This window comes from Procambarus clarkii, chromosome 55 (genome assembly GCF_040958095.1).
Source record: "Procambarus clarkii isolate CNS0578487 chromosome 55, FALCON_Pclarkii_2.0, whole genome shotgun sequence".
NCBI classification, from domain to species: Eukaryota; Metazoa; Arthropoda; class Malacostraca; order Decapoda; family Cambaridae; genus Procambarus; species Procambarus clarkii.
The window spans coordinates 16,586,668-16,612,033 of NC_091204.1; the positions used below are offsets into that span (position 1 = coordinate 16,586,668).

Below are 25,366 nucleotides of genomic sequence, written 5' to 3' on the forward strand. Positions count from 1 at the left end.
GTGTGTGTGTGTGGGGAGGAACAAGGCGTGTAGAATGGGGGGGGGGGGAGGAATAACTTACCATGGTGAACAAGGGGAGTGAACACATAACTGGAACAGAGTCGATAAAGAAACAGAATACCTTTGGGTAGAAGTTGGACTCTATAAATGTTGTCTTAATGGAAGACAACTCATACCAACTAGGAAAATATCTCCCAGTGTAAATGATATGTAATGGGGATAAAAAAAAACTGAATACAACCAGAATATTATCTGTCATGTGATCAGAACATTAGCGAGAGAGAGAGAGAGAGGGAGAGAGAGAGAGAGAGAGAGAGAGAGAGAGAGAGAGAGAGAGAGAGAGAGAGAGAGAGAGAGAGAGAGAGAGAGAGAGAGAGAGAGAGAGAGAGAGAGAGAGACAGAGACAGAGACACAGAGAGAGACAGAGACAGACAGTCAGACAGAACCAAAAACAATTAACAAGATAAAGTAACCATGGCGACAGAGACTATCGACAGGAAGAAGAGAGTGACAGAACCCGTAAAGATGATAAACAAGGGGAAACACCGGCGGAAGAGAGGGAGAGGTGTGATAAAGAAGGGGAAGAGGGACAGTGGGATGGAAGTCAGCAAAACACAAGACGCCGCAAATGGACTCGGGGCGTAAAAAGGGCAATAAACTAGAGGGAGGAAATGCCGATGATGAGCTGGCGTGAGAAGGGAAGGAGGGAGTAGGGATAAGGTGGGAGGGGAGAATGGGGTGGGAGGGGATGGGAGGCAAGTGAGGGATGGTATGGAAGGGTGCTAGTAGGAGAGTGAGGCTGTGGAAGAGGAGAAAGTACTAAACTAACACTATCTACTGTTACGGTATCGACATCGTCGCTGGAGTGGCGATTTCAGCGCCATCTATGGGTCAACACTCCAACTCCCCGGTAGTGAGGGCTACGCAGACAACGCCATCTGTTGGCGGTGGCGTCGTATCTGTACTCACCTAGTTGTGTTTGCGGGGGTTGAGCTCTGGCTCTTTGGTCCCGCCTCTCAACCGTCAATCAACAGGTGTACAGGTTCCTGAGCCTATTGGGCTCTATCATATCTACACTTGAAACTGTGTATGGAGTCAGCCTCCACCACATCACTTCCTAATGCATTCCATTTGTCAACCACTCTGACACTAAAAAAGTTCTTTCTAATATCTCTGTGGCTCATTTGGGCACTCAGTTTCCACCTGTGTCCGCTTGTGCGTGTTCCCCTTGTGTTAAATAGACTGTCTTTATCTACCCTATCAATCCCCTTCAGAATCTTGAATGTGGTGATCATGTCCCCCCTAACTCTTCTGTCTTCCAGCGAAGTGAGGTTTAATTCCCGTAGTCTCTCCTCGTAGCTCATACCTCTCAGCTCGGGTACTAGTCTGGTGGCAAACCTTTGAACCTTTTCCAGTTTAGTCTTATCCTTGACTAGATATGGACTCCATGCTGGGGCTGCATACTCCAGGATTGGCCTGACATATGTGGTATACAAAGTTCTGAATGATTCTTTACACAAGTTTCTGAATGCTGTTCGTATGTTGGCCAGCCTGGCATATGCCGCTGATGTTATCCGCTTGATATGTGCTGCAGGAGACAGGTCTGGCGCGATATCAACCCCCAAGTCTTTTTCCTTCTCTGACTCCTGAAGAATTTCCTCTCCCAGATGATACCTTGTATCTGGCCTCCTGCTCCCTACACCTATCTTCATTACATTACATTTGGTTGGGTTAAACTCTAACAACCATTTGTTCGACCATTCCTTCAGCTTGTCTAGGTCTTCTTGAAGCCTCAAACAGTCCTCTTCTGTTTTAATCCTTCTCATAATTTTAGCATCGTCCGCAAACATTGAGAGAAATGAATCGATACCCTCCGGGAGATCATTTACATATATCAGAAACAAGATAGGACCGAGTACAGAGCCCTGTGGGACTCCACTGATGACTTCACGCCAATCGGAGGTCTCACCCCTCACCGTAACTCTCTGCTTCCTATTGCTTAGATACTCCCTTATCCACTGGAGCACCTTACCAGCTACACCTGCCTGTCTCTCCAGCTTATGTACCAGCCTCTTATGCGGTACTGTGTCAAAGGCTTTCCGACAATCCAAGAAAATGCAGTCCGCCCAGCCCTCTCTTTCTTGCTTAATCTGTGTCACCTGATCGTAGAATTCTATCAAGCCTGTAAGGCAAGATTTACCCTCCCTGAATCCATGTTGGCGATTAGTCACGAAGTCCCTTCTCTCCAGATGTGTTACCAGGTTTTTTCTCACGATCTTCTCCATCACCTTGCATGGTATACAAGTCAAGGACACTGGCCTGTAGTTCAGTGCCTCTTGTCTGTCGCCCTTTTTGTATATTGGGACCACATTCGCCGTCTTCCATATTTCTGGTAGGTCTCCCGTCTCTAGTGACTTACTATACACTATGGAGAGTGGCAGGCAAAGTGCCTCTGCACACTCTTTCAGTACCCATGGTGAGATCCCATCTGGACCAACAGCCTTTCTAACATCCAGATCCAGCAGGTGTCTCTTGACCTCCTCTCTCGTAATTTCGAACTCCTCCAAGGCCGCCTGGTTTACCTCCCTTTCTCCTAGCACAGTGACCTCACCCTGTTCTATTGTGAAGACCTCCTGGAAGACCTGGCTGGGTTTCCCAAACAACAAGCAGCACAAACTATCATCAAGTCCATTTGTAACTACTTTGTTATTGTCTGTGAACGGCCCCAGATTCCTGCCTCAGTCAGAATGTGAGGTCGATGATGATGACCTCTGGTGGGTGGCGTACCGAGATCAACGACATCTAGGTTGTGACTACAGTTTACAATTTCAATTCCCCGGTGGATGGGTGTTATTCTATGGTCACCCAGTGTACTGTCTGTCTAGTAAATGACGTTTTATGTTTACAGGTGACGTAAGGAGGCGATTGGGCCGAGGAGGGCAGCTACTGAACAGTTCAAAAACTTTTGATTTGGTCGTGTGAGAGGGCAAAGTGACCGCCGTTGATTATTGCAGTGTGTTAGTTGCAAGTTTATGCAGTGTTGGACGGGCCGACGTACCCGAGATTGGCCAGGAAAAGTTACTAGACGACAGTGATGCGCCCGTTGAGAAGTGCTGCATAATGAATGCTAGAGACGTCTGCCTCGGTGCTAGCTACCCCTGTATGTGATTGTCTGAGGCCCCTGTCAGCGGGTTGCTGAGGCCCTCGGCCAGCGTGTATCTGGAGGACGGACGTGGGGGGACTGGCACATCGTGACGATATGGTGTGGGTGGACTGGCCCATGTTGAGGAAGGTGAACTCCCGCGGTGTTAGCCACTAGGTGTGGACGACGTGTACTTGGTAAGTGGATCACCGGGATTGATATAACACTGCCGATGTATTGTGTCCTGAGTGAAAGGGACAAAGTGTAAATATGTGTAGTAATACTTTAATATATATAGTGGTGAAGGTGTAACAGTGTAGTGTTTTAAGGTGTAATAGTGTATTGTTTATCCCCCACTTTTAATCTTTGCGTTAATGCCTGACACAGCCAGTTCTTGAAAGCTTACCACCGACTTAGGGTTGGATATGGAAGAAGTTATAACAGCAAGAACCCTGTGATCTTGTGACTATGTACTCACCCAGTTGTGCGTGCAGTGGTTGAGCTCTGGCTCTTTGGTCCCGCCTCAAAACTGGTGTACAGATTCCTGAGCCTACTGGGCTCTATCATATCGACATTTGAAACTGTGTATGGAGTCAGCCTCCACCACATCACTGCCTAATGCATTCCACCTGCTAACTACTCTGACACTGAAAACGTTCTTTCTAACGTCCCTGTGGCTCATTTGGGTACTCAGTCTCCATCTGTGTTCCCTTGTTCACGTACCACCCTTGTTAAACACTTTATCTACCCTGTCAATTCATCTGAAAATTTTGCAGGTTGTGATTATGTCATCTTTTCTGTCTTCCAGTGTCGTGAGGTTCAGTTCCAGTTGCAGTAATCTTTCCTAATCGTCCCAAAGAGTCGAAGCTCAACTCCCGCAAACATAACTAGGTGAGTACAAGTAAATGAGTAAATACATGAGTCTTGCACCGAGGCAAAACCCCGTAATTCAAGTTAGTAATACCAATTACCTGAAAATCACTCTGCTAGATAAATAAATAAAAATTATACATGTTAATTAGCCGTGTGCGAATTCCAATTGTGAGTCGTTTTTATAAATTAATTCAACAAATAGCGATATATTACACATTTAACGGCGGGTGATGTAATGCCTGGTGATTTCATTTGGATATCGTGATATCCTGAATCAGGTTCGTTATTACGTAATTCACCATAGTAGTAGAGTAATTGGTGCGGCAATTATAGCAAGGGCTGAATAATGTTTATATATATATTTATATAATTGTGTATTTAATAGTTACAAGATATTCATTGGCTGATACAAAAAATGCCTAAAGGTTATGGATCTCTTGAAGCTCCTCCGCTTCCAGACAGGAACCGAGGACGCAGCAGGCATTTCCCCTCTGGATCGCCACACTGAGGCGCTGAAACAAAAAACTGGAAGCCCTTGGGTCTCTGGTGACATCAATGAGCTTGGAGCCCAATTCCTTGAGAAATCCCAAGGCACTCTTGCCCCAGGGGCCATGCGTCTCAGACGCTATGGGAACAGAGAGGTATTGACCTTCCAGTCGCCTGTACTTGAGTGATTTTGCTGTTTCCATGTTGTTGGCCGCCCCACCTGCTTGATCGGCACCGAAGTGTACATAGGTGTCAGCCAGGGTGGATACACGTGTAGTTCCATACCAACAGTTTGCCCATTTTCCAAGGGCATATAGTGATACCATCAGGGCGAAGTGCAGGGTCATTCGGTTGGAGGGCGCCCTAGGATGCGAGGTTCTCTCTCCGCTGGGCACCGAGCTGAGACGAGGCTTCTCTTGATGATGTCATTGACCTCGTTGTGTCTTGCATGCCAGCCCTTTGTGCTTCCGCAATGCAACCCATCGATTCCATTTCATTATTTCCGATTGCATTGACGAATTTAATTTTAATAGATTTCGATTTATTTTCATTTTGATTTGATTATTTTGTATGACATTGCGTTGGAATTAAGCTGTGTTGCTTACCGTACCGTTCATTTCATGGTTATAAGTATAGATGCCACACCTGTGATAGGTAAAACCAATTTTTTTTTTTAAACAGCGCCACTGTTGCACGTAAGAGCAACACACGCCATACTAAATATGTTTCGATTTCATTTCAATGTTTCCAATTGCATTGATAAATTATTTTCATAGATTTCAATTTATTTTCATAGATTTCAATTTATTTTCAATTTGATTTAATTATTTTGTGACATTGCTTTGGAATGTGTTGTTGTGTTGCTGTGTTGTTTACCATACCCTTCATTACCTTAGTTTAGTTTAGTTTATTTATTTTTATTTTTTTCATTGTTTTTCATTTCGTTTTTTAACTTTTTCTTATTTTTCAGTGAGGGGGAACATCAGATCATTTGGGAATGCATCGGAGGAGGGAGTGGGGAATGGTGGGGAGGTCGAGGGGGACAGGGGAGGGGGTAATGGTGGGGAGGAAGGAGATGGGGATGGTGGGGATGAGAGGACATGGGAGTGGAGAATGGTGGGGAGGATATGGGGACAGTGGAGTGGGAATGGTGAAGAAGGAATAGTGGACAGGGGGAGGGGGGGAATGGTGGGGGGGGGGGGGGACGGGGGAGTGGGAGATGGTGGGGAGAAAGAGGGACGGTGGAGTAGGGGTTGGTGGGGAGTACGGGGGAGGGGGGGAATAGTTGGGAGGACGAGGGGATGGAGGAGGGGAGAATGGTGGGGAGATCTGGGGGACAGGGGAAGGTTGCTATGACTCAGCAACGCACATGCGTTGCTGAGCCACAGCAACGCGTGCCCGGGTTCAGCTAGTAATATATATATAATCTCATTCACCTGGACAATCGGAGCCTCGAACCGCCTACCCCATAAACCGTAGGAAGCACATCTACCTTCTGAGCCACCACCATTCCCCCCCCCCCCTTCACACAAGTAAGTAAGTAATTATCAAAAAGAAGGCACCAAACCGGGAAGGTTATGTAGCACCATCAAATGTGTGGGATAATCAGAGGGCGCTAAATATTACCAAGGATGCCAATACGAGAACAGAAACGCATAAGGCGAACGATATTAAAAGTGTCCGATTCACCAAGAATTCTATTGAGAGACAGGTGACCGCGAGCGACGGTCGGAAAACAAGACACACGCTCGTCCTGGAAGTCAGGACATTCAACAAGGATATGCACAACTGTAAGAGGGACAACGCAATTTGGACAGTAAGAAGCAGGGCGGCGCTCCATTAAGTGACCGTGAGTTAAGCAAGTATGACCAATCCGCAACCTTGCTAGAGCAGTTTCTCACCGCCCCGGTTATGATGGCAGGAGGAAGGCCACGGGGACACACTATGTTTGAGAGTACGCAGTTTGTTACCAACCACAGAAGACCAACAACCCTGCCAACAGGCAAAGCTGGAGGAATGAATAACTGGATAAAAGTCTGAATAAGAAATACCTTTACAGGAGATGGGACAAGAACGGATAGCTTCTCTAGCGGCATCATCCGCACACTCATTTAAAGAAACACCAATATGGCTGGGAACCCAGCAAAACTCTACTGATTTAAATTTACTAGAGTTAAGAAACGGCCAATGTTGAATCTCGATGATCACCGGATGGACAGGATTAAAGGACCCTAGAGCCATGAGGGCACTACGAGAGTCGACTACAACCACAAAGGAGGATTGACAATGAGAAAGCAAGAGACGGAGAGCATAGAGAATAGCATAAAGTTCCGATGTGAAGACGCTAGCCTCCGAAGGGAGGCGACCCATATAAGTGCGGTCAGGAAAAACAACAGAGTAGCCCACACCGTTCGCAGACTTAGACCCATCGATGAAGATGGAAATAGAGTGGGAACGCGAAGAAAAGTGCTGAAGGAAGAGGCGTTTCAGAACCGTAGGAGGGGTAAAAGCTTTAGTGATGCAGGTCAAGGATGTACAAAACTTTGGATGGGGGACTCTCCATGGGGGCAAGGAAGGAACAATACGAGGAGAAACATTAGAAATATGAACAGAAAAAGAATCCTGTAAGCGAGATAACCGGATAGAAAGTGGGAGACGATGAAGAGGAACAGGAACCACAGAAGGAGGAAAAGACAATGCACGACAGAGGCGAAAGGAAGGCTGTTGGAAGGACCGCGCAAGATAGCGAAGACAGTAGCGATCACGGCGTTCCTGAAGAGAGAGAAAGCCAGTGTCAACATACAAACTAGGGCAGACAAGCTAGGGCAGACTGAAGCTCAGAGAGAGAGAAGGGATCGTTATAGGGAAGGCGAAGATGGGTACAGAAATCTAAAGGACGAGATTCAAGAATAGGCTTACGAAGGAAAGATTGGGGAAGATGAGAACCAGAACTAACAGATGAAAAGTGGGAACCCAGTTTGGTTGCGACCTGCAACGGGTCCGCCACAAGAATACCACGGGGGCGAAGGACCGGCGAGACATCGGGAATGAACGTATCCGCTATCTTGCGGATACGCTTCCAGACCAGTGGCAGAGGAGTTTCAGACGTAACGGTGGAGACATAAGACATCCAGCACGCACGTTTAGCCGCACGGAAGGTCCTACGGGCCATCGCACTCGCCTTCCGAAACAAGAGAAAAGACTCAGCCGTTTGTTGGCGGCGGTGTCTCTTCCAGGCTGCACGCTTACAGCGGTTAGCCCGAGCACAGTCCACATTCCACCAGGGAATGGTGCATGGGTAAACTGAGTAAAGAAGGAGGGAAAAGAGCGGGAGGTTAGACCAGAGGTGGACGAGCAGGGTTCGGAGGAGGAGACAACCGAGAGGGGCGGGCAAAGAGAGCAGGTGGAGGAGGGGCAGAAAGAGGGGAGCGCACCTCAGCAAGGGCAGTAACCGAGACGGAACCGGGGGCCATAGAAATCTTCACAGTAGGAACAGGGGGCCATAGAAATCTTCACAGTAGGAACAGGGGGCTCTACCACTGAAGCGGGAGAGGAAGGAACGATAGAATCAGAGATAGGGGGGCGAAGAAGAAAGTGAAGCCTTCTTGCCTACCGGGGAGGAGGAAGGAGAGGAGTCAGGTTTCCGCTTCTGACTCAGAGACAAGTGTCCCAGCAGCAATGTACTGGGCAACAGACTCGAGCGTCTCAATGCGAGAAGAAGAACGAGAGTGAACAACATGACCACCAGGAGAGCGATGGTCATCGGCCCGCACAGTCAGGCGGCGTGGAGAGCCAAGAGACGGAGGAGAATGATGGAAAGGAGGACCAGAGGGAGAGGAGAAAGAAGACAGGAGACGTGACAGACTGGGTAGAAAGAAGGGGAACCCTAGACAGAGAACCAGGAGGGGGACCCTTCGGGACAAAACGTAAAGGAACAGGGCGAGGAGGTGGTGGGTGTGTCCAGGTCTAAGGCTTAGAAACAGTTGCGAGACTGAGGAAGGTGGGAAGGACGAGGAGAGGTAGAGTGCACCATGCGAGCATAAGAGACGCCAGCGAAAGAGGGGAGACAATGAACTTGGCGGCTCGCCTCAGAAGACAAACGGTCCCGGTGCTTCAAGTTGAGGACGGCTGCCTCAAGTTTGTAACGTATACACGTGCGGGAGAAGGTAGGGGTGGGCCTCACCGCAATTGAGTCAGTGAGCCTGGGGAGAAGTGCACTCCAACTTAGAGTGACCATCGCCCCCACACATGGGATAGAGGGAGACAGGACTAGAGCATTTGAGGGCATCATGCCCAAACCTCCAGCACTTATTACAGAGCCGAGGAGATGGAATGTGCTCCAGGACGGAGCACCTGGCACCAGCAAGAATGACAGAGGGCGGAAGGGTCCTACCATCAAAGGTAATCTTCCCAACCCGAAGGGGCAGACGACGACGACCACGAGGGGGACGAGTAAACATATCCACCTGAAGGACAGAATGATCCTGGGCCTCGAGGATATGCTTAATATCCTCGTGGCAGTCTTGTAGATTTCTAACACCGGTTGCAATACGGTGCGGGAGAACAGTGCTAACACTGGCATTTAACCGAGCGTTCTTGGAGACCCGAACAGGGGTTACGCCAATGCAAGATAAGGCGGCCAAGCAGGTGGCTGCATCCTGAGGAGCAGCAGCAGCAGCAGCAGCAATGACACGGGTACCGAGACGGGTGGAGTTGAAGGTAACAGAGGCATCTACTGAATCTACAAGATGCCTATGAATGGAAAAATCTTCAGGAGTTGAATCCAAAGGATGAAGGTCAAAGTACTTAGTCCACATACCAGGACCAAACAAGGCATGGTATGAAGTAGTATGGGAAGGGAGCATACGAGAGCGGCCATGGCGGGGACTGCGATGAGAACCTTTGAGAGATGGGTTATAAGACGCAGTAGTCACAATAAGAGACGGAGCCGTGCAAGGGGACGAGACGGTCACCACAGCAGGCTTGGGGCTCGACCCAACCACAGAGGAAGGAGGGGAGCAGGGAGGAAGAGTCCGGTCTGGGCCTAAACCAGGCCCTGTAGCGGGGACCACAGAGCCCGGTCTTCCAGGACGGTCCGACTCGGGGGCCTGGTCGCCCACCCCATGAGCCTGGGTAAGAGAAGTCGTGTCGTCATCCATGCAGCAAACAATTTCAAAGGTTTGGGACCTAAAACCAAGGGATACCACCTACCAGGGCAGCCAGGGAGGCCGAGTGCGGCTTAGTGCAGGAAGGGTGCGTCGTCCCCAGCGGTGCTCCCCCTTTTCAACAGGGGAGTCCTACTACATCGTCCATTTTCCCACACTGATGCTAAGACCCAATTTCCCCTATCGCCCCAGCCTGGACACCCAACCATCCACTCAGGGCGGCCCCTCACGGACGACCCCTCCAGCGGGTGGTCCGGTGACTCGCAAGGTCCCTATGTGGTGTCCTTCAGCACGTACACCACCCAAAGAGGGGGCAGGAGAGGGGGCAAAAGCAACCCTCACCGGTCCCAGGGAGGTGTACGTGAGCCCCTCACCACGGCAAGGAGGCACCACGGAGGGGACAATTAACTGAAACACATTTACAAATACATAAAATATAAATCTCTACAAAACAGCAGAATACAATTTAATAATCGTGTATATATATACACAGTCAATTAATGGTGAACAATTTTGGTAATTAGAAATCATCTGTACACCTAATTAAGTTCGCAACTTTCCACATCACGTCGTGCAGTTAAGCACTCGATTCGATTAATAAACTGTTGCAATCAAAGGGCGGTAATTAGGAGTCAGCGAGCCTCAGTGGGATGATCACAGGCCCGGGTAACCCAGTGTGAGATGAGCCTTAATCATTGTCGTCAACGGCGCTATAATTACATGATGACAAACAAAATTTATGCCTCTGATGTCGCCATGGTATAATTTTGACTATTATTACTATATAAAACTCAGTTATATAAGTACAAAAACAGCTCATTCCGGCTGTACCCGGGTCTCTCTCTCCCCTCTCTATCCCAATCAACCCCATATTCCTCCCCTGTCTCTTCCAGTTAGCACTGTCCATTCTAACATTTAATATGATAAATGAATCTTAGTAATTATGGATTTTTTTTAATTAGAGAGTTTGCAAATTAGAGAATTTGCCATCTACAAAGCAGGGATGTGAGACTAACCATGACCAACTTATGTACCGCCCTGAACATACACCATTTATTCTGCAAAGTTTCGTGCGGCTAGCCCAGAGCGTCCTACCACTGTAACCGGCGGTGGGAAACTGCTTTGGCAAGGCTACAGATTGGCCATACTCGCTGAACCCACGGTCACTTAAAGGAGCGCCGCCCTGCTCCTTGTTGTCCGAATTGCATTGTCCCTCTTACAGTTGAATGTCCTGACTTTCAGGACGAGCGTGTGTCTTGCTTTCCGACTGTCCCTCGCTGTCACTTGTCCCTCGATAGAATTCTAGGTGAATCGGATACTTTTGATATCGTTCGTCTTTTGCGTTTTTGTTCTCGTATTGGCATTCTTGATGATATTTAGCGCCCTCTGATTATCTCGCACTTTGATTTTTTTTTTTTTTTTTTTTTTTTTTTTTGAGATATATACAAGAGTTGTTACATTCTTGTACAGCCACTAGTACGCGTAGCGTTTCGGGCAAGTCCTTAATCCTATGGTCCCTGGAATACGATCCCCTGCCGCGAAGAATCGTTTTTTCATCCAAGTACACATTTTACTGTTGCGTTAAACAGAGGCTACAGTTAAGGAATTGCGCCCAGTAAATCCTCCCCGGCCAGGATACGAACCCATGACATAGCGCTCGCGGAACGCCAGGCGAGTGTCTTACCACTACACCACGGAGACTGCTAGATGGTGCTTCATAGACTTCCCGGTTTGGTGCCTTCTTTTGATAATTACCTTATCTAGCCCAGAGCCTCTGGTCTGTTACCTTGAACAGACAAATCACACACACACTCATATAGGGAGATTATACATCCTATAATATTGCTAATAACATGAAAAAGAGCAAGTGTCAGTATTTCTCTCCACGTAATGACAAATGTGTAGAATAGAATAGTTTCCCGTTTTCAACTCTGTGGGTCGGCTTTCTGTTTTCTTTGACAGGTGTGAGGTGAGGGAAGGGGAGGCTGAGGTGAAGTTACACGTTTTATGGTACTAAAGTCTACGTTTGAATAGCAGGATATTTCTGTTAATTTTCCTGAGATCAATGAATAATGGTGTACATTTCTATAAAAAAAGTAGTTTTGAAATTTGTGTTTTCAAAATATTGATACGTGTCGTCGGCAAGTAGTGTCAATAATCGTCGCGGGGGTCAGAATGTGACCGTGACACGCGGTTCTCTCTTGAATTTTGGCTACTCCGACCGGCCTATGTCTGTCCCGTACCACAGACCATTCCCCCTGCAAAGTTGGGTCAAGCTGGCCATAAACGTCTGGCTTGTAACTTTAAAGAGAGAAACATTCTTATATAGAATGTTACCAGCAAGCAGTGTCTGACAGTATTTCGTGGCGACTTATCTAATTATAATTTAGGAAAGAGCATTTAGCACTTAGTACCAACCATTTAGTTTCTAGCGGCACATTAAATGAATCGAATCACGGAAATCAGGGTAAGAATTTTGCAAGATTGCAACTGTTCTCCTGATGGCTATTGATTATAAGGTTGAGCGGACCTCTCTCTGAATGAGAGTGGCGACAATCCCCAAGATGATACCTAAGAAGAGACACTTGCCTCTCTCTGGCTGAGTAGCAACATTTTCAAGATTAATCCCAAACGGAGATTAGTCTGCGTGTTGTTGGGAAATATGTTTTAGGTGCTTGTCTGGGGTGAGGATCAGAGAACCTAGAATGATTGTTGGTGCGTCAGTGTATAGTGCGTCAGTCAGTGGCTATTGCGTCAGTCAATCAGTGGCTGGTGCGTCAGTCAGTCAGTCGGTGGCTGGTGCGTCAGTCAGTCAGTCGGTGGCTGGTACGTCAGTCAGTCAATCAGTCAGTCGGTGGCTGGTACATCAGTCAATCAGTCGGTGGCTGGTGCATCAGCCAGTCAGTCAGTCAATCAGTCAGTCAGTCGGTGGCTGGTGCATCAGTCAGTCAGTCAGTCGGTGGCTGGTGCGTCAGTCAGTCAGTCAATCAGTCAGTCAGTCAATCAGTCAGTCAGTCGGTGGCTGGTGCATCAGTCAGTCAGTCAGTCGGTGGCTGGTGCGTCAGTCAGTCAGTCAGTCAATCAGTCAGTCAGTCGGTGGCTGGTGCATCAGTCAGTCAGTCAGTCGGTGGCTGGTGCGTCAGTCAGTCAGTCAGTCAGTCGGTGGCTGGTACATCAGTCAATCAGTCGGTGGCTGGTGCATCAGCCAGTCAGTCAGTCAGTCGGTGGCTGGTGCATCAGCCAGTGAAGGTGCTCCTATAAACCTGCTTCACAATGGGTCTCAATTAGCATTTTGTGTGACGCTAGGAAAAAAATTATCCTGAAAAATGAGGCTAATTGGCACGAGAACAGTTTTTGGGCCTAAACAGTGCCTGCCTACTTTTTCCACTCGGTAACTGAGATGGGAAATTGAAAGGCAATGTTCATCACACATTACACTCTACTGCTGTGGTGGTGCGGGCTGCTCTCACTCACAGTGCTCTGAAACATGACGCACTCTGCCACGTGTTGCACTCTGCGACATGACAGAGTGACGTGATTTGAACATTATCGTGATTAATGTTTCTAATTAATGTTGTCTCTACTAACGTGATTTGAACATCATCACATAATATACTTGATACTGGAAGACCAGGTTCTTAACATGCAGAGTAAAAAGAACAACATACTGGAGCGAAATATATTGAAGGGCATGTAATACAGCCTGCAGTGAAGAGTAGATGTGCCAGAGGCACAATCAGAGAACACTGCAAGAGCACCAAAGGACTTCTTTCAGAGTGGACGTGTTCAAGACATAACTGGATAAGTTCTTGCCGGACCAGCCGGGTTGTAAAGGACATGTAGGCCAGTGGGCCCTTCCTAACAACAGCCTTCTGGATCAAGTTAAAACAAGATAAACCTGACCTCAGGCAGGGCGTGGGGGACTGAAAGATCTATCTCCCTGAATCCACTCCAGATGTATTCCAGGTATACTTCGTGCCAGATAAACGCACAGTTAGGAAGATGTTTGGCGAGTCCTTAAGAGTCGTCCGTGGTTTTGAGGACCCAGAACCCCACCCCACACAAAACACTAGTAGGATTAAGTATATACCCAGTGACCTCAGACGATATGTCGTCAGGCATCCTACGATCTGTGTATAACCGGGGTAAATCAGCAGAAGCGCGATGACTACTCATACACTCGAGCCCAATCAGGTAAAAACGTGTTTAAGATCAAACAATATCCAGACCCAATGGTCAAGATCGCGTCACGTGTTTCGTTGATCCCCAGGTGTCCAGAAGTTCGGGAAGTAAGATGTACATACCGAATCAAGAAGTATTTGTAGTGTTGACGTATGAGAAGCCCAGTCAACTGTTTGGCTCGCTTACGTTCCTGGAGACCTGGAACATGAATATGAAAGAAAACGGTGATGATCGCGCATCTGATAAGACAAACTTAACGCATTTGCCTCAGTGCTGAACATTCAGACTTTCCAACACAGAAAAGATGTGATTGCTGTATGTTCTTTAATTTTACAAATTACACACCTTCAATTTAGCTTATACATAACCGGCTACACAAATAACCTACCCAAAATGGTGCGAAATATGGCAACCTGAGAGATGTTCCACGCTTGAGCCAAACATCGCAAGTTCACAATTAAGTGAAACATATTCCAACGAATACTGATGCAATAATGAGATAATAGGCAAGAAATGGAAGTAGTCATTGTGTGTTAGTGAGAGACAGAGAGACAGAGCGAGCAAAAGAGAGAGAGAGAGAGAGAGAGAGTAAAAGTTAGCCTCATACAATAAAGAAAAGAATACGCCAGTGGCAAGTTTTCACTTTCAGCTGTGAGCTCTGCAGTTACAAAAATAGTGCGTAGGGCGGACTGGCTATATCGGCACCACACACGACATAGATATCCAATTTCTGTCTCGCTGGCGCCCGAAACAATAGTGTTTTGACGCATGGACTGCGGCTGCAGGAATAAATTGAATATATCACAGCTACCAACACAGAGAGTTGAACACCGACTCGACTCACGCCGAGAGTACTTACCTGCATGACACAGGACGTTTGTGTGAATCTTTGTAAATACGATTTACACACGCTGTAAACAGAAACGGAGACACGTTAGTAAGTAAATTGGCAACGGAATTATTCATTTTTTAAATGTTTTTAACGCCGACCTGCATGGAGCGAGACCGTCACTCTACCACTCGGGGCTGGATGGTAGAGCGGCGGTCTTGCTTCATGCAGGTCGGCGTTCAATCTCCGACCGTCCAAGTGGTTGGGCACCATTCCTTTCTCCCGTCCCATCCCAAATCCTCACCCTGATCCCCTTGCAGGTGCTATATAGTCGTAATGACTTGGTGCTTTCCCCCTTCCCTTACCTTTCCAAATGTCAGGCAGGTCCCCCATTTCTAGTGAGGAGTTGAAGATTATAGGAAGAGGTATACACAGTGCTGGGCTTATAACACTGGTTTCAGGCCCACCCCTGGTGTCGAGACTCGCCCCCCTGGTGTCGAGACTCTTCCCCCCTGGTGTCGAGACTCTTCCCCCCTGGTGTCGAGACTCGCCCCCCTGGTGTCGAGACTCTTCCCCCCTGGTGTCGAGACCCACCAGCATCATTCTCAGGTCTTAGGGAGGTCTGTAGCGCCTTTCAGGACTCGGGTCGTCCCCGAGGAGGTAAAAAATGGCGGGGCGTTTGAATCGGATATTTCATACCGTCTCCTTTCATCCTGTGTACACATTCGCCCTAGTTTTTGACTGCTCGTAGAGTCCCCCTCAGCTCACCCCCGTACACCCTAGTCCTCCTGGGCTTTGAAGTGGACGCCTTGACGGGGTTTCTTCTGTCCTCGTTTTTGGTTTCATGTTAAAATTTTAGTAATTGTTTTTATTTTGTGTTCTCGTGACGTGTATTCTCAAGATGGCGCTTTTTGCTACTGTGTCATTCTCTCTCTCTCTCTCTCTCTCTCTCTCTCTCTCTCTCTCTCTCTCTCTCTCTCTCTCTCTCTCTCGCTCTCTCGCTCTCTCGCTCTCTCGCTCTCTCGCTCTCTCTCTCTCGCTCTCTCGCTCGCTCGCTGCCGAGGAGAAAGTGTGGCTGCCTTGTGGATTTTGTTCAGGGTGTTAGGTGTTGCGGACAGTGTCCAGGGTGTAGTGTGGAGCTGACAGTGTCCAGGGTGTAGTGTGGTGCTGACAGTGTCCAGGGTGTAGTGTGGTGCTGACAGTGTCCAGGGTGTAGTGTGGTGCTGACAGTGTCCAGGGTGTAGTGTGGGGCTGACAGTGTCCAGGGTGTAGTGTGGTGCTGACAGTGTCCAGGGTGTAGTGTGGTGCTGACAGTGTCCAGGGTGTAGTGTGGGGCTGACAGTGTCCAGGGTGTAGTGTGGTGATGACAGTGTCCAGGGTGTAGTGTGGTGCTGACAGTGTCCAGGGTGTAGTGTGGTGCTGACAGTGTCCAGGGTGTAGTGTGGTGCTGACAGTGTCCAGGGTGTAGTGTGGGGCTGACAGTGTCCAGGGTGTAGTGTGGGGCTGACAGTGTCCAGGGTGTAGTGTGGTGCTGACAGTGTCCAGGGTGTAGTGTGGGGCTGACAGTGTCCAGGGTGTAGTGTGGGGCTGACAGTGTCCAGGGTGTAGTGTGGTGCTGACAGTGTCCAGGGTGTAGTGTGGGGCTGACAGTGTCCAGGGTGTAGTGTGGGGCTGACAGTGTCCAGGGTGTAGTGTGGTGCTGACAGTGTCCAGGGTGTAGTGTGGGGCTGACAGTGTCCAGGGTGTAGTGTGGTGCTGACAGTGTCCAGGGTGTAGTGTGGTGCTGACAGTGTCCAGGGTGTAGTGTGGGGCTGACAGTGTCCAGGGTGTAGTGTGGGGCTGACAGTGTCCAGGGTGTAGTGTGGGGCTGACAGTGTCCAGGGTGTAGTGTGGGGCTGACAGTGTCCAGGGTGTAGTGTGGGGCTGACAGTGTCCAGGGTGTAGTGTGGTGCGGACAAAGCAGGCGCCGACGCTGGTAATGGCTTGGGGGAAGCCGTCAGCGAGACACAAAGAGGAACGTCAATTAATCCTATGCATGAGACGGCCCATGAGAGACGTATTTGCATGAAATTGCATCATTTATGACGCGTTAAGCGCCGAAGATGGTATTTGGAGGTAGGTTTATGGCCGCGCGTATAAGGGAAGGTGTAAGTGGGGAGGATGGAAGAATGTGAAAAAATATAGCTGAAAATTGAAGAATATGGAAGTCTTGTGGAGTATGAGAGCGTTGAAAAGCTCTTGAGGAGGTGAGAGAATATGCACAAATGTAGAAGAGGACAGTAGAGTATGGGAGTGACGTAGCTGCTGCGTGAGATATATTGCTAGATGGCAGGACTCCTTAAGGGCTTTAAGATAGCCGGATATCTTAATACGCCTCTCATGTCGTATTTTATCGATACGAGATGAGAGGCAAGGCCGAGGAGAGAATGTTTGCTCCAACATACCTGGACATATTAATTTTATCACGTCTGATAACCTGGAAGTTATGTTCAATATACTACGCATAAACCTCTCTACAGATCAGTGTGTTTGTTCCCTGTTGTGGAGTATCTACTTAAGTGATCAACTACACCCACCCATGAAGGTGCAGCTTATGCTGATCACTACACTTAAGCTTATCCCATTTAAGGGAGAAATACCAACTGCTACAGCGTTCAATTAAGCAATCTGGAGACACAGTAGTCCTGAGATGGACGAAGGCAGATTAAATTTACGTTGGAGAAAACACTGACGATTTTAGAAGTACGCAACATAACGGGCAGCTAGGCCGGCAACTAGGCCGGCAACTAGGCCGGCAACTAGGCCGGCAACTAGGCCGGTAGCTAGGCCGGCAACTAGGCCGGCAACTAGGCCGGCAGCTAGGCCGGCAGCTAGGCCGGCAACTAGGCCGGCAGCTAGGCCGGCAGCTAGGCCGGCAGCTAGGCCGGCAACTAGGCCGGCAGCTAGGCCGGCAACTAGGCCGGCAGCTAGGCCGGCAGCTAGGCCGGCAGCTAGGCCGGCAACTAGGCCGGCAACTAGGCCGGCAGCTAGGCCGGCAACTAGGCCGGCAGCTAGGCCGGCAGCTAGGCCGGCAACTAGGCCGGCAACTAGGCCGGCAACTAGGCCGGCAGCTAGGCCGGCAGCTAGGCCGGCAACTAGGCCGGCAGCTAGGCCGGCAGCTAGGCCGGCAGCTACGCCGGCAACTAGGCCGGCAACTAGGCCGGCAACTTGGCCGGGCAGAACGAGTGGCAAAAACTTAACTCTCAATGATAAAGTTAACACCTCAGAGATGAAGTCTGTCGTCTCAGTGACTGTGAAGACCCAGGTGGTCAACCTAGCAATTAAGGCAGAAAAAAAAATTACCGCACCTTCCTGTCTGTAAGTTAATAATCAGGAGAAAGCGGTAAGTAAATATGATGACTATATAGCTCTTGTAAAATATATGGAGACGGGAGAGTGTGTGCGGGAAGATGGGAATGAGACAGACTAAAATAAAAAAATGCATATTATTTATATCCTCTATATATAAATGGGTATCAGATTTCAGTATGGTTCGAGTCCCGGGGTAAGGAGGACTGGTTGTAAACCCATTATCGGGTCGTCTTCCATAAAAAAAATCTTATGAGAAATGGAAAGAAAAATCCCTAAGCCTTCTGACAAGCTCAGAAGTCGTGTGCTTCTGTATTACCCTTAAAGAAAAAAAAATGCGTCACAGATAGTTAAACATGGGGTGAAACACCGTAGACTTTCAATTGATCCGCATCGCCCAAGTGGATTTTTAGCATCACGTAGCTAGTTTTTTGACACACTTTGTACACATTTACCAACTAACTAATAATCCTGCGAAATGAGGATGTTTTTTAGTATCATATAGCCAGTTCTTGACTCAAACTATGTAATCCTTCATATAGAGCAGGGTAGCTGTATAAATTGAGATGTACCAGTGTTCGAACTTAGACTTTCGTTCGTTTATTGACTACTAAAGCAGCCTTCAAGGCGTCTAATAACGACGCTGGGATAAGAATAAAATTTCTGAGGTTTGTCGCAAGAAACTAGCCCCTGTGCCCTAATCTCTCAAAGGTGTGTTTCCCGCTCTCGGCTTATTATCTTGGGAACCACCCGAACACCTTCCCTCATCACCCAAACTGTCCTATTACAAAGAACATCGCATTTCGATCGTATGATTTACATAAGACCAAAAATGGTCGTACTAGAAAATAGAAGCGGCTCGCGAAAGTGACGTACTCTCTCGTGTTCTGTTTTCGGTCCTGTGGTAGGATAGGAGAGGACACTTTAAACTGACCGTTTTCTTGACGTTGGGAGACCTTAGGAGGACGGGCTGGATCACCAGCCTCCCTCACCACTACATCTGACATGGCTGCGTGTGACGTTCTGGGCCTATTACTGTCCCCTACACTGGGAATGGAAAGCGCTGGACGGAGCGCTGTGGGACTGCAGAGAGAGGAAGGGTGGGCCACGGCACTCCTGACGGAGGAGTGGGCCATGTGTAGCTATGCTCGTGTATGTGGAGGTGATGTGGGCATGTGGAAGAGTAGTAATGTGTGTGTGGGGGCAAGGGCGAGGCAGTGAGACTTGGTGAATCTGTGAATCACTTCCACCGAGGTACAGAATACGCGATTGGTCTGGCAATCTAGTCTGAGTCCTGACTGCGTCGTGATGTTCACAATCCTTACTGGTGAACAAGCCATGGAGGTCCTGCCCACCAACGTCGACGACGGGGAACTTAAATCACAACCAAGTGTTGTAAACAAATGCCCCAGACTGTTGTTACACGCTGAACAACCAATGTGTGTCAGGGTGTGGCTGGGAGTGACTAATTGACAGATGAAAACGGTGGTGATGGTAAATGGAAATGAGAGAAATTCGATGATGGTAGGGAGAGGGGAGGAGGAGAGAGCGAGGTGGAGGCTTGGCCAGATGATGGACAGAGTGTATTTTATATATCTTGGAAGTGATTGCTGTCAGCACGGAGTAAATTGCAATATGTGTGAAGAAGCCAGTGTGTCGAGGGGTGAGGGTGTGTGTGTGTGCGTGTGTCGAGGGGTGAGGGTGTGCGTGTGTCCAGGGGTGAGGGTGTGTGCGTGTGTCGAGGGGTGAGGGTGTGTGTGTGTCCAGGGGTGAGGGTGTGTGCGTGTGTCGAGGGGTGAGGGTGTGTGTGTGTCCAGGGGTGAGGGTAAGGGTGTGGGGTAAGGGTGTGGGGTAAGGGTGTGGGGTAAGGGTGTGGGGGATTGGTTGTAAAGTGAGTGTTCCCTTGTAGCTCAGTCCTTTTAGCTCTGGATCGTGCCATATTGCGAGTCTACTGACCTTTCCTCTAGTTTTACATTGCGTGTGTGTGTGTGAGTGTGTGTGAGTGTGTGTGTGAGTGTGTGTGTGTGTGTGTGTGTGTGTGTGTGTGTGTGTGTGTATGTGTGTGTGTGTGTGTGTGTGTGTGTTCAGATGCTGGGTTCCATGCTGTGGCTGCATACCCAACAGTAGGTCTCTCGTATGTTGAATAAAGCACAGTTTTCTTTGCCCAAATTACTGAAGGTTATTAGTACGTTGGCCAATCATGTTTACATTCCCCATTACGAAATAGGCACACAGTAATTGAATCAGATTTTAAAACTTTTAAAACATGCAGTTAAAATAATTGATTCTCAATATGCTCCAACAAGGCTGATATTCAGACTACGAGCTACGGTAATTTGACGGTTTCTGATACCGCGTTCAGCTGTTATTTCGACTGAATAGACATGATAGAATAGGTACCTATTTACTGCTAGGTAACAGGAGCATAGGGTGAAAGAAACTCTGCCCATTGTTTCTCGCTGGCGCCCGGGATCGAACCCGGGACCACAGCATCACAAGTCCAGCGTGCTGTCTGCTCGGTCGACCGGCTCCTTTGGTAGAGTTTCGTAGCACAACATGCGCAGACATTAAATTGTATGCCTAGTATTACATTAGCCAGGATATTGCTGCTAAAATTGTATTATATATCACTTATCTATGTAAATGTAGAAGTTCCACTAATCAATCTCCTCCAATCTCTGTATAAAATTTTTAAACTAATTATGATTATTTTACTAAAGAAAACAATATATATAGTTGTAATAAATACATGGAACTTGTCATTAGTGCGCGCGACAACGAATCCAAAGTAAATAGAAATGATTTTTTCTATACTAAAATGTTTCTTAAGATTTAGACTTGAGAGTGTGTCTACTCCCAAGTAGTCTCGTTTTCTATTGGAGGGGTGTTTCTCCTCTTCCTAATATGGTGCTGTAAGAGGGGTCTCTTAAATATTTATCTGTTTGTATAACTTTTCATTTTTCTGGGTTGAGGTCCATTAGTCATGGTTTAGTTCACCTCTGGAGTGACCGACCAGTTCATCTAGCACTACATTACAATACAATACAATACAATACCCTCCGCCCTGGGTCTGGTTCTTCTAATTAATTTTGTATCATTAGCGAACACGTGTATGAAGAAGCCAATTTATTATGAGAGGTTGTCACCTGACAGATGTGTGTGTGTGTTTGTGTGTGTGTGTGTGTGTGTGTGGGTGTGTGTGTGTGTGTGGGTGTGTGTGTGTGTGTGTGTGTGGGTGTGGGTGTGTGTGTGTGTGTGTGTGTGTGTGTGTGTGTTTGTGTGTGTGTGTGGGTGTGTGTGTGGGTGTGGGTGTGTGTGTGTGGGTGTACACCTGTGACTGTGTGTACAAAAGAACGTGAAGCCATTGTATAATGTACACACACACACTAGCTGTACCCGGCCACGCGTTGCTGTGGCTCAGCAACCTTCCCCTGTCCCCTCGACCTCCCCACCATTCCCCTCCCCCGTCCCCTTGTCCTCCCCACAATTCCCCTCCCCCGTCCCCTTGTCCTCCCCACTATTCCCCACTCCCTCGTCCGATGCATTCCCAAATGATCTGATGTTCTCATCTTTGAAAAATAAGAGAAAGTTAAAGAAAAAAACAAAATGAAAAACGATGAAAAAATACAAAACTAAACTAACGTAATGAAGGGTATGGTAAACAACACAGCAACACAACAACACATTCCAATGCAAGGTCACACAAAATAATTAAATCAAATTGAAAATATATTGAAATCTATTAAAATTCAATTTATCAATGCAATAGGAAACATTGAAATGGAATCGTAACACACTTAATATAGTGTGTTGCTCCTATGTGCAACAGATGGCGCTGTGATTAAAAAAAAAAACATGTTTTTACCTGTCACAGGTGTGGCATCTATATAGAAGGCATATAAAAAACACGCTGGTATTCGAATGGAACGTTTTGTCAAAATTTCAAAGCATTCGCTGAAGAACTTTCGGATATTAGCGATTTTGAACAAACGAAATGAGTTTGGTGCAGTGGGTTAAAGGCGTACCAGTTATGCCAGTTGCTGTAAGGCTTCTGTGCTGGCTAGGGTTCGAATCTCCTGGTGGGAAAGTGTTCTAAAGTTTATATATATATATATATATATATATATATATATATATATATATATATATATATATATATATATATATATATATATATATATATATATATATATATATATATATGCGAACAAGCCTGAATGGTCCCCAGGACAATATGCAACTGAAAACTCACACCCCAGAAGTGACTCGAACCCATACTCCCAGGAGCAACGCAACTGGTATGTACAAGACGCCTTAATCCACTTGACCATCACGACCGGACATAATGAGGTGATAGCCTAAGCTATTTGAACCACCCCACCGCCGGCACTCGGATAGTAATCTTGGGCATAGCATTTTACCAAATCACCTCATTCTTTGGGGCACACGTGAGGAACACAAATGCGAACAAGCCTGAATGGTCCCCAGGACAAGCCTGAATGGTCCCGGCGGTGGGGTGGTTCAAATAGCTTAGGCTATCACCTCATTATGTCCGGTCGTGATGGTGCGGCACTCGGATAGTAATCTTGGGCATAGCATTTTACCAAATCACCTCATTCTTTGGGGCACACGTGAGGAACACAAATGCGAACAAGCCTGAATGGTCCCCAGGACAAGCCTGAATGGTCCCGGCGGTGGGGTGGTTCAAATAGCTTAGGCTATCACCTCATTATGTCCGGTCGTGATGGTCAAGTGGATTAAGGCGTCTTGTACATACCAGTTGCGTTGCTCCTGGGAGTATGGGTTCGAGTCACTTCTGGGGTGTGAGTTTTCAGTTATATATATATATATATATATATATATATATATATATATATATATATATATATATATATATATATATATAATATAACTTTAGCAGTGGTTCAATAGCCTGATTGTCCTTCATAAAAGACTAAATTATCATCTTCGGAATTACAGCGACGCTTCACAATTATCATAAAATATTAGGAATTGAGAAGATTATCTGATAAACAGTCTACTTGTTACTAACGTCAGAATGTCAATAGTATTTCGACATGAATTTCTGCGACATAACCTCGAATTAGAGAGCCTGAGAGAGAAAGAAAATATTGCTTTCCTTTCTGGAACTTTAATTTCTTTAAAATGATATCAAACTCGAGTCGCTTTTGCACATTTTTCTTTTCGGTATTAATTAGAATTTCAAAAGTCAAAAGAAAATGCAAATTTTCTTGAAGGGTTGTGTTTTTTTCTTTAGTTTTTTGTTTTGTTTGATAATGAATTTGTTCCATTCTTGTACGTTTTGGAAACGTTTTGGAAACGTGTTGGAGACGTTATGGAGACGTTTTGGAGACGTTTCGGAGACGTTTTTGGGACGTTTTGGAGACATTTTGGAGACGTTTTGGAAACGTGTTGGAGACTGTCGTATTATAGTCTCATCTGTCTGTATTTTATCATGTGAATTTACGTGAATACTTACATACGTATATGCATACATATATATATATATACAAAAGAAGGAGGGTATTCGGCTGCGCCCGGGTCTCTTCCATCCCCCCTTTCGCCAATCTCCATCTCTCCTCTCCTATCTCCCCCCTCTGCTCCCATCTGCTTGTCTCTCCTTCCCACTCCAACTTTCTCTCGAAAACTCCCCCCCCCCCTTCTTTTCTCTTCCCTCCTCTCCCTCCCTCTTCACTTTTCTCCCACAACTTACCCCTTTCTCTCTTAACACTACTTCCATCTCCACCCCCTCTCTCCCAATCATCTTCTACAGCACCTCTTCTCTTTACCTGTCTTCCCCTCTCATAAAAAAATCACCCCTCTCTTCCCTTCTCGTTCCTCTCTCTTCAAGCATCCTCCTTCTACCCATTTACGTTCCTTCTCTCTCTCTCTCTCTCTCTCTCTCTCTCTCTCTCTCTCTCTCTCTCTCTCTCTCTCTCTCTCTCTCTCTCTCTCTCTCTCTCAGAGAATACTGAAATCACATCCACCAGTTTCCAGTGAAGAAAGCTAGGGACTCTGACAACCATCTTTCACTGATTTGGTGAGAGGTCAGTATTAGGGCCCATCCCCTCTTAACAGGACCGATAACACAAACCCACCGACCAATCTATGTACATTCCACACCCCAGCCCATTCACCCTACAAAATTAGGTGAGACTACCCCTAAGCATCTAGCCCCCTACCTTAGACAATGAAAAACATTCTTAATATTCTGATCTGTAGTGTCTATCACATTTTAAAAAAATAATTCTGAGGACTTTCGAACCCTTTTTTGAGTTGTTAAAGACGAAGTGGAGGAAGAGATTCAATATAGAGGAAACAAGAAGGCAGGAACCAGGAGAGGAAGGGAGAGAGAGCGAGGAGATCAAAGGCCAGGCATGAATGGCTCCCATAAACTATGTAAACACAAGAGTCTTCTCGGCTCGAAACAAGAAATTAATGAGTGGAAGGAGGCAAGAAAAGGAGGAATACTAAGAAATGTTACAACACCAGCAAATATAGTAAAAAAAAAACTCAAATACAATTATTATCTTTAATAAAGTAGGAAATTATCACGATTATCCTATTGAAGAGAAAATGGGGAAAAATCTACATAGAGAACAAAACAAATTAATTTTTTATGTGGATAAATCCAAGTATTTTCGACTTCCATTTATGGAGGTCAAGAAATCCATAAATATTGCAACAAAATGGCATAGATTCATAGGTTCAAACCCTTATTAAGGTTCCTGTGGATTTATTCTTTACGAAAGTATAAACATTCGTGCAGTTTCGAACGAATGTTCAAAACTGTTTCTTCAAGTTAGACCCCAGAAGGTCTAACTTGAACACACTGACTTAAGAGGGTAGTACAGCCTCATACGGTACACCCGCGTGTGTAGACCTGTACCATATTGTAGCGAAATGTTTCTTAAAAAGCTAGATGAACTAGCGAAATCATCCACAGGTTAACCACAGGTAATGTGTCCTGAACAGTGTTATCTGTGTGGGCGTGTGATGATGATTTTCTGCAACAACTTTAATTCCAACTCAGAATTACAGGTAATTAGCAATGATCCTGCAAAGATTCGCTGTATACAAAAAGTATATTATTTGTTCGCCCCATACACACACACTCCCTTCTCCCCTTCCTCCCTGTCTGTCTCTTTCTTTCTCTCTTTCTCCTCGCCTTTATTCCCATCCTCTCTAATTAACTCCCTCCCGCTCTGTCACACAAACGCTCACAAATCACGTTACGCCGACACGCTGGATGGTTCTGTCGGCAGGGCCGGACTTGGCCCTGTCGGCAGGGCCGGACTTGGCCCTGTCGGCAGGGCCGGA

The 25,366-nt window shown here is 46.9% G+C and overlaps 1 long non-coding RNA gene across 1 annotated transcript in view; it reads left to right on the forward strand.

Moving 5' to 3' along the window:
• Window positions 1–25,366, forward strand: part of LOC138352820 (uncharacterized) — a 77,613-nt gene that overhangs the window by 10,638 nt on the left and 41,609 nt on the right. Inside the window, exons 2-3 of the long non-coding RNA XR_011222895.1 lie at window positions 2,909–3,339; window positions 3,951–4,033. This is a non-coding gene — a long non-coding RNA (uncharacterized lncRNA). The remainder of the gene's footprint in view (window positions 1–2,908; window positions 3,340–3,950; window positions 4,034–25,366) is intronic.